The sequence below is a fragment of the Marmota flaviventris genome, chromosome 2 (assembly GCF_047511675.1).
Source record: "Marmota flaviventris isolate mMarFla1 chromosome 2, mMarFla1.hap1, whole genome shotgun sequence".
Lineage (NCBI taxonomy): Eukaryota > Metazoa > Chordata > Mammalia > Rodentia > Sciuridae > Marmota > Marmota flaviventris.
Genome location: NC_092499.1, coordinates 196465548 through 196473853, shown reverse-complemented (window position 1 = coordinate 196473853; position 8306 = coordinate 196465548). Strand labels below are relative to the sequence as shown.

Here is an 8306-nt window from a genome sequence, read left to right as displayed (position 1 = left end):
GGGGGTCGCTGGGAGAGCCAGGATCAGTGGCTGCCCTCAGCTCTGGACAAACCAGACCCAGCTCATCTCCACGCTGACCTGCCTGGCCTGGCCGCAGGCCTGTCCACTTTGCGCTCTGGGGCACCTGTTATCCAGCTACCCCAGGCCCCGCGTCTCCACTCCTCAGGCTCCATCCAGGCCTCACACCGCAGGACTCTCCCGGATCCCCTTCCTGAACAGCTGAGATCTGGGTGGGGGGCGGGGTGGGTGGTGCTGGATCAAACCCAGGGCCCCCTGCACGCTGGGCACGTGCTCTACGGTGGCGCCTCCTCCCCAGCCCTGCCGTGAGAATCTAAAACGGGACCTGGAACAGATGGTTCAGCACATATTCATTTGGTTTTTGGTCTAATGTGAGAGTCTCTGCTTTTAACAGACCCGTTTAACCCGCTCACGTTTATTGTTGCCTGGTGGCTGGCCTGGCGTCCTCTCTGGCTGGACCTGGTACCTGCAGGTTGCTGGGCGGGGCTGGGCTGGGCTTCTGCAAGCTGCCCTGGGCCACCCAGGGGGCTGAACGTGGAGCTGACCCAGGCCCCTCGTCCATCCTCCTCCTCCTGCAGGGGACAGGCCTAAGCCACCTGCTCTGGCGTCTGGTCAGCCGCCGCCTGCTCCCCATTAACTAGTGCTGTGGCCTCCAGCTGCGTCTCCGTCTCCGAGTCAGCCTTGCCTGCTCCCCTGGGGCTGTTGGAGGACACCGTGGAGCCTGGGCCGAGGCGTAGCACAGCGGCTGACAGCCTGAGCCTGCGAGTACCTCAGTTTCCTTCCGTTGTACGTGAGGCTCCGGGTCACTTCCTGCCAAGGCCCTCAGGGTCCCCTGACTCAGGGTCTGGAGCTGAGGAGTCTGGGCTGCCCCCGTCATCTCCTTCCCACCCCAGTCCCAGAGACGGTGGTTTCCAGGGATCCTGAGGACCCAGGGTAAGGGAGGGCCCTAGAGATGTCCTCTTGCCCACTGGGCAGGCCGGGCATCACTGTGCCCCTTGCAGATGAGGACACTGAGGCTCGCTGAGTCGGGGGCTCCTTGGATGCTTCCCTGAGCGCCTGCTGCTTTGGGTGGCCTGGGGGAGCCGCGGTCCAGGGGAAGGGGTCGCCACAGGACGCACGGGCAGCCTGCCTGGAGCACCTTCCCCAGGGGACACAGCCAAGGCAGGGCGTTTCCACCCAGCCACCAGCTTCCAGGGGCGGGGTGACGCGTCCGGCCTTTGCCCAGCTGTGCCCTGCCAGGAAGGGGACGCTGTTCCTCCCAGGCTCTGGATCCGCCGGTAGGGGCCCGGCAAGGGCACAGCTCACTTCCTCAGGACCTTCCCGGCTGAAGGGCGAGGCCAGCCTGCACTTGCTCAGCACCAAGGGTTTCCTCTTTCACAGCGTGTTTCCTGCTCCCTGAAGGTCCCCATAGGTCCCCAGTCTGTGCCTGGTAACCCGTGCGTCCCCTGCTGCATAAAGGTGTGGGTGAGCCGCCCCCCTCCCCGCTCTTGGGAGGTGGCATGGGACCCTCCCCCGCCCCCTCTGCAGCTGCCCATCTGCACCTGCTCCCTGGGGTCGCGGCACCACTCGGCTCCAGGGGGTCAGGGACTTTGGCGCGTGGTAGGTGCTCAGTCACTACCTGGGAGGGAGGGCGGGGACGGGGTGGAAGAAGCCAGTGCAGTTCGCAGTTGCTCTGCTCAGCTCTGGTTGGCTCATCCTGCAGACATTTATTGAGCACCAACTGTGTACTAGTCCTGGGAGGGCCGTGACCAACACAGACAGGACCTGACTTTGTGGTCACTGAAGGGTCGAGGAGGGGCTGGCGGGCCGGAGGGAGCCTGGCTGTTGTCACCCTGGGCAGCCCCACTTGCCAAACGCCACCACAGCTGCGTCACTGAGATGGGTGGGCCGGAGACTGAGGGGTGCAGGGAGGGGCCTCACGCCCAGCTGGCTTCAGCATCAGGGTTGGCTGAAGGCTGGCCTGTGTCCACCGTTAGTCACTCTGTGTGATGTGGCTCTGCGGCCACTTGCTGTTGGGGACTATTATTTTCAACTTGCAGAAAGGTTCAGAAGGCAGCTGGAGCAGCCGCGTCCCACCTCCAAGGGAGGATGTGGCGGACGTGCCCTCCCCCACGGGCAGCCCCTCCCTCTTCGAAAGGTGACCTCATCCCGAATCTGGTGTCATAGTGCTCCTTCCCGGGCTGCCTGCGTGTCCCTGGCCACACCAACACCGGGTGAGCCTCAGCTTCCCTTGGAGGGACAAGCTAGGGTCAGGGGCGTGTCTGCAGAAGGCCCTGGGAGCCTGGCAGGCACAGAGCTGCTCCTGAGTGTCCCTGTCATGTCCTGTTGACACCCAGGAAGGGACCCCCCCAGGCCCCAGGCTGACCGGGGGGCCGTGTGGCCAAGCTGAGGCACGGCCTCCCTGTCAGCCTGACACCCGATAGATGCCCAGCTCCTTGTCACTGTCACTCCAGCCCTGGAGAGAGGAGGCTCTGTGCATCCGAGGCGGGCGCTCCGTTTCCTCACCTGTGTTATTCCTGCAGGTGATGGGAGTGAGAAGGGTCTGCGGCACACAGTAGGCGCTTTATAAGACCTTCTCTCTTCCTCTTCCCAGGGTCCTCCCTTCTGCTCAAGGTCCTCAGGGATGCGCTCATGCACATTCACCAACTGGCTCTGGGCACCAGCGTGCGCCAGGCTCTGCTCTAAGATCCAGGAACACAGGAGTGAGTGACAGGCAAGACCTCCATCCTCAGCGGGCTGGCATTCTGGGGAGGGGTGAAGACAGCCTGTGACAGGTACAGCCCAGTGGGATCCCAGTCTGCTTGCAGGGGAGGGGAGGGGCGGGTCCCCTTGTCCCTGAAGTACAGGTGGCTGGGGTGAGTCAGGGCAGGCCAGATTCCATTTAGCTTTTTTGGGGGGGGTATCAGGGATTGAACCCAGGGGCACTCGACCCCTGAGCCACATCCCAGCCCTATTTTGCGTTTTCTTTAGCGACAGAGTCTCACTGGGCTCCTTAGCGCCTCACTGCTGAGGCTGACTTTGAACTCGCGACCCTCCCGCCCCGTCCTCCGGAGCCCTGGGATGACTGCGCCTGCTCCATTCAGCTTTTACCAGGTTTGCTCGGCTCCTGTGGGAACACACAGGAGAGGCCAGGCTGGACGTGGGGAGGCCCGCGGGACAGCGTCCAGTCCCCCAGCTGAGGAGGCTTAGAGAGCCGCCCGCTGACCTGCCCATGGGGCTTCCTGGAGATGGCAGCCAGGCAGGGCCACCTCCCGCGGAGGACAGAGGCCCGGCCCGCCCAGGGCTGCCCAGGCCCTTCTGGGAATGGAACTCCCAGCACCGCAGGTGACATAGATGACACAGATGACGCGGCACCGGGGTCCCCAGCACGGGTCCTGCGAGCCCCGGAGGAGAGCCGCACGCGGAGCCCCTCCCCGGCCCCCGGCCTCCCCTCCCAGCGGGCAGGGGGCCTCCCCTGGGAGCGGGCAGGAGCTCCCGGGGACTGGCTCGCTGCACGGGGTGTGGGTGGGGGGCTGCTGGGCGCAGGGGGCGCAGGGGCTGCAGCCACCAGCCCCAGCCTTGCGGTGGCGACTCTGGCTCCCGGGACCCGGGCCGGAAGTGACCCTGGGGGACAGGCGGGCGGGAGGGAGGCAGAAAGAACAACAGACCGAGCGCGGCCTGCGGCGGGGCCCCCGAGGCACTGGCGACACTGGAGGGGGCGTCCCGCGTCCCCTCTGCGCCCGTTATGCCCACGTGGCGGCCAGGGGCGTGGGGCTCGGTCCTGGGGCGTCCTGCGCCCTCCCTCGGCGGCTGCGCCGTCCTGACCTGCGTGTGGCCCAGCGCCTGCCAGGGGGGCGCCTCGGGGACCCCGGCGCGCGGTGTCCGCGACGAGGAGGCCACAGGCTCCTGCCCCGCGGCTAATCGCTTCCAGACCGCGGGTCAGGGCCGGGGCCGCCGCCGCCTGGCTCCATAAACAGCCCTCCTCCAGATGGCGGCTGGCTCCGGCCTGGCGAGCAGGTCCCGGGCTGGGGGCTGGGGCAGCAGGTGGAGGGACCGGCCGCAGCTGCCCCCAGCGCCTCCCAGGGAGGACCGCAGCAGGCGGCGGGGCTCACCCTGGGCTCAGAGAGGGAGACGGAGGCCTGAGAGGGAGGCAGGGAGGCCGGGAGCCCCCGTGGCATGGGATTGGCTCTGCTGAGGGGCTCCAGCCGACCCGGGACAGTGGGGACAGGCTAAGTCAAGCGCCAGGGGACTGGTACTGGGTCACGTTCTGGCCTCCACCTGGGCTTTTCTGCCTGAGTGGGGAGCTGCTCAGGGGCCTCAGTCTTCGCCTCCTTAAGGTGGGCACAGTGGCAGGGCAGACTGTGGCACTGCTGGGGGCCAGGACAGTTCCCCAGAGCTCCCACAGGTACTCAGTGGCCCTCTGTCTCTTCCTCTTCCCACCTGGCAGCACAGTGGCCCCTTCTAGGAGGCCACCCTGACTTCTAGCAGACCTCTCCTCTGTGCTTGGCATGGTGTCCCTCCAGTGGCCACCCCCAGTTCCCCCATGCTGGACAAACTGGTGCTTGATGGTACTGTGCCCTCCTGCAGATGAGGAAATGGAGGTCAGGGAGGTAACTGGACTCATCCCCCAGATGAGGATACCGAGGGCCAGGGAGACAGCGAGACGTGGTGAAAGATGCAGCCCAGCCTCAGGAGCTGCCCTGGCCTGGCCTGGCCTTGAGCCAGGAGACCGGCTGCTCCTGCTGCCACCCACAACTCTGGAGCCCCCCTCTTGCCTCAGGAAGAAGACAAGGACCTGAGCCTGCCGTCCCCCAGGCTGGCACTGGGGCCTGACCCCCTGCACACACACTGCCTGTCTCCAAACTGGGCCGAGTCCAAGGCCCCTGGACATCACCAGGGCCCTGAGCAGCAGCCTCATTCCAGGGGAGCGGCTGCAGGACCAGGTGGAGAGACTGCTCTCGGGTCCCCCGATGGTCCCTTCCTGCTCACTGAGGACAGGACGCTGCTCTGCAAGGCCTAGCCCCTGTTGTCATCACCTGCCCTAGTTCTGGGCACAGAGCCGCTGCACTAAGGCCTCACAGGGAGTCCCTCTGCATGGGACGTGGCCACAGTGGGACCCCTAGGGGAGACTCTTCCCAGAAATTTGTAATGACAGCTTCTCTAATATCCATAACCATTTGAGCCGGAGAACATTATACTCTACTCTCTGCATTTTACAGATAAGGCTCAGAGAGGCTGAGTGATTTTTCCTCAGGTCACACAGTGGGAGCTGGGATTGGAACCCCGGCCTTCTAGTTACAGAGCACACATCCTTAACCGCCCATCTCCAGTGCGTCTGAAACTGCTGGGGTGTAGTAGGTGCTTTCCCAAGGTCCCCTTGGCCGCAGTCAGAGTCTGGATTCGGATTTCGGCCAGCCTCGAGGTCAGCGGCCAGCCGTTCTGCCTGTGCCCGGGAGGAATGTTGGTGGTGGCCTCGGCCGGGGTCCGAGAAGAAAGGCAGCCTTGTGGGCGAAAGGTGAGCCGCTGGGTGGGCGCAGGCGTGTTTACCCAGGGCCGGGCATGTGGCTCCGGGTGGCGCCGCTGTCAGCCGCCGGCTGCCTGGCCGTGCTGGCCTCCAGATGTGCGCTGGCTCCAGCCGGCCGCCCCCACCCCCAGCACAGAGGGGCTTTATCAAAAGCGGCTGTGAGGAGGCCCCAGGCCCCGGCTGCTGGCTCCCAGCCCTGGCTGCAGCCACCAGGCGAGCGCACGGCCTGCACCCGGTCCCCCACTCCACCAGGCCTGGGGACCAGTCGGGAGGCCAGGCCAGGAGCTGGGAGGCCAGAGCTGGGAGGCCAGGCCCAGGGCCAGGAGAGGGCGCATTGCAGGGAGACCCCTCTCCCACTTGCTCTCTACCCCTTGCCCCCGGGGCCAGCAGTGTGCCCCAAAACCCAGGAGTGTGCCCCAAAACCCAGGCCAGGGCTGTGCAGTGGGCAGGGCGCACGGTAGTTCCTCTGGGCACGGGGAGGCCACCGCCCACTGACCCGGTTGGCCCAGGCGTCTCTCCGGGACTTTCTTTCCCTCTTCAGCTTTTTTTTTTTTTTGGGGGGGGGGTACTTTTTATATCCTCTCTGTCGGCCTGAAGGGTTTCGTAATGATAAATAATTATCAGGGAAAAAGGAAACTCTCTCCCATCCCAACCGCAGCAGGCTCCTGTTGACATGTTGGTACTTTTCTTTTTACAGATGGAATTGAGATAGGAACCAGGTGGGGTGTCACCCTCTGTAATCCCAGCTACTCCGGAGGCCAAGGCAGGAGGATCACACGTTCAAGGCCAGCCATCAGCAATTTAGGGAGACTCCATATCAAAATAAAAATTAAAAAGGCTGAGGACGTGGCTCAGTGGTAGAGCAACCCTGGGTTCAAAACCCTAGTACTGCAAAATGAATAAATAATTTAGAAATAATAATAAATAATTAAAATAAAATAAATGCACGCACACACTGCCCTGAACCTGCCTTTTCACAACATGCCCATCCCCGCCTCTGCAGCCTCACTCTTCTTTACAGCTGCGTTGTATTCCCCTGCGTGGATGCACGCTCTTGCTTTCCAGAAGGTTGCTGGTGGGTCTCTTGGTGGCGGCTACGGGCCACCTGATGGGCCTGTGATCCTGTCTTTGGGGACCCAGGCAATTATTTTCTGGACTCACTTTTCTTTTTTTTTTTTTTTTTTTTTTTAATATTTATTTATTTATTTTAGTTTTCGGCGGACACAACATCTTTGTTTGTATGTGGTGCTGAGGATCGAACCCGGGCCGCACGCATGCCAGGTGAGCGTGCTACCGCTTGAGCCACATCCCCAGCCCCTGGACTCACTTTTCTCAGTGCTGGAATGGAGCCCAGGGTCTGGCGCAGGCGGGGCAGGCTCCCCGTGGCCACCCCAGCCCCGGGTTGATGCCCACTCTGAGCGGCACAGGTGCCCGGCAGCCTCCTTTCTGGGAGCCATTGTATCTGCCCTCTCCAAGCCTGCCCAGGTCCGCCCTGGCTCTGGGGCTGCCAAGGAGGCTGAGACGAGGGACAGAAGCTGGGGGGACAGCTGCCCGAGTCGCCCCCAAAGCCAGTGACACCTTCCTTGATTCTGTGTCTTTCTGGTGGAAAAAGAGAAAGATTCTCATGGAAGAAACTGTAGAGAATTACAAAGTCAGAATGCGAAGCCATGAGCTGGGCACACAGCTCGGCTGGTCAGTCCCTGCCTGGCAGCACAAGGCCCTGGCTTCAGGCCCAGCACCACACAAAAAATAAAGCGCAGCCGCGCACACCCACCCGGCAGCGCGGGGGCTGGACGAAGATCAGAGTTTGGGCCTAGAATAAGCTGCTCTCCTGAGCCTGACTTGCTGGGACGTGCCTGGGCTTGCATTTGGGGGACCCGGGGGGCTCAGGCAATGGCAGGGGGGTGTGAGGGGCTCTGAGGGCTGGTCTGGCTGATGGGACTGGAACATGAGGTTCTGCAGACCCCTGTCCCACCCTCAGCCCCCCAAACCTATGTCCTCCCCCAGTGACTTCAGGCCTCTCTTCTGAAGCCTCCAGAGAGATGCTCTTGAGTGTCCACTCCCAGCACCCTCAGGGACATCCCAGAGCCGGGAAGTTGGAAGGGAAGTTCCCCACCCATCTGCCCTTAGTCCTTCTTGCTGTGGCTCTGGAAATCAGGAGGAAGCAGGATGCAGGGAAAGAGCCCCACTCCTGGCTCTGCTGAGTGACCGTCCCCTGCTGTTCCTCCATGTCCCCATCTGTAATTGGGGGACGGCCACTGGGCTCTGCAGGAGCTGCCGTGGAGAGTGAGGCCCTCACGGGTGGGCAGGACACCTGCCACAGTGGGCGTGGGCGTGCAGTAAGAGAAGTGCGGGCCTCCCAGGACACCCCAGGGAGGGCCTCGCCCAGGGAGGGCCTGGGGACTGGCCGCTGCTGGCCCACAGCCTGTCAGAGCCCTGCCCCCTGCCCACCCCCAGGGAGGACCCAGGCTTGGAGTCCAGAGGGCACGAGGCCGAGGTGTTGGCAGCCGGGACTCGGCTGCCTGGGTCCCTCTGGGGAACCCACCTCCGACAGGTGCCCCAGCAGGAGGCCAGTGGGTCAGAGGCGTCCGCCGCTGTAGCAGCCATCTGCACGCCAACGAGAGTGCGGGGGACCCCAACTTTCAGGAAGACAAGTGGTGAGAACTTGATGAACCCCCTTTTTAAAAACTGGTCAGTCAGTTCCAGTTGTCCACGAGACGGACCCCCTTCTACCTGCTGTGGGGGCAGAGGAGCCAGCAAGGACTCTGCCCTGAATCCAAAGGTC

General features: G+C 63.4%; 1 long non-coding RNA gene across 8 annotated transcripts; it reads left to right on the top strand.

Moving 5' to 3' along the window:
* Positions 1-898: 898 nt before the first annotated feature.
* On the top strand, positions 899-6472 carry LOC114101426 (uncharacterized). 8 transcript variants are annotated; one of them, XR_003584306.2, is made up of 7 exons: positions 1151-1617; positions 1721-2231; positions 2427-2527; positions 2612-2792; positions 2989-3111; positions 4445-5512; positions 6219-6472. It is a non-coding gene; the product is annotated as an uncharacterized lncRNA (long non-coding RNA). The 8 variants fall into 8 exon arrangements; XR_011706793.1 differs by lacking the exon at positions 2427-2527 and having other exon boundaries at positions 1151-1476; XR_011706792.1 differs by lacking the exon at positions 2427-2527 and having other exon boundaries at positions 2058-2231.
* Positions 6473-8306: the final 1834 nt, after the last annotated feature.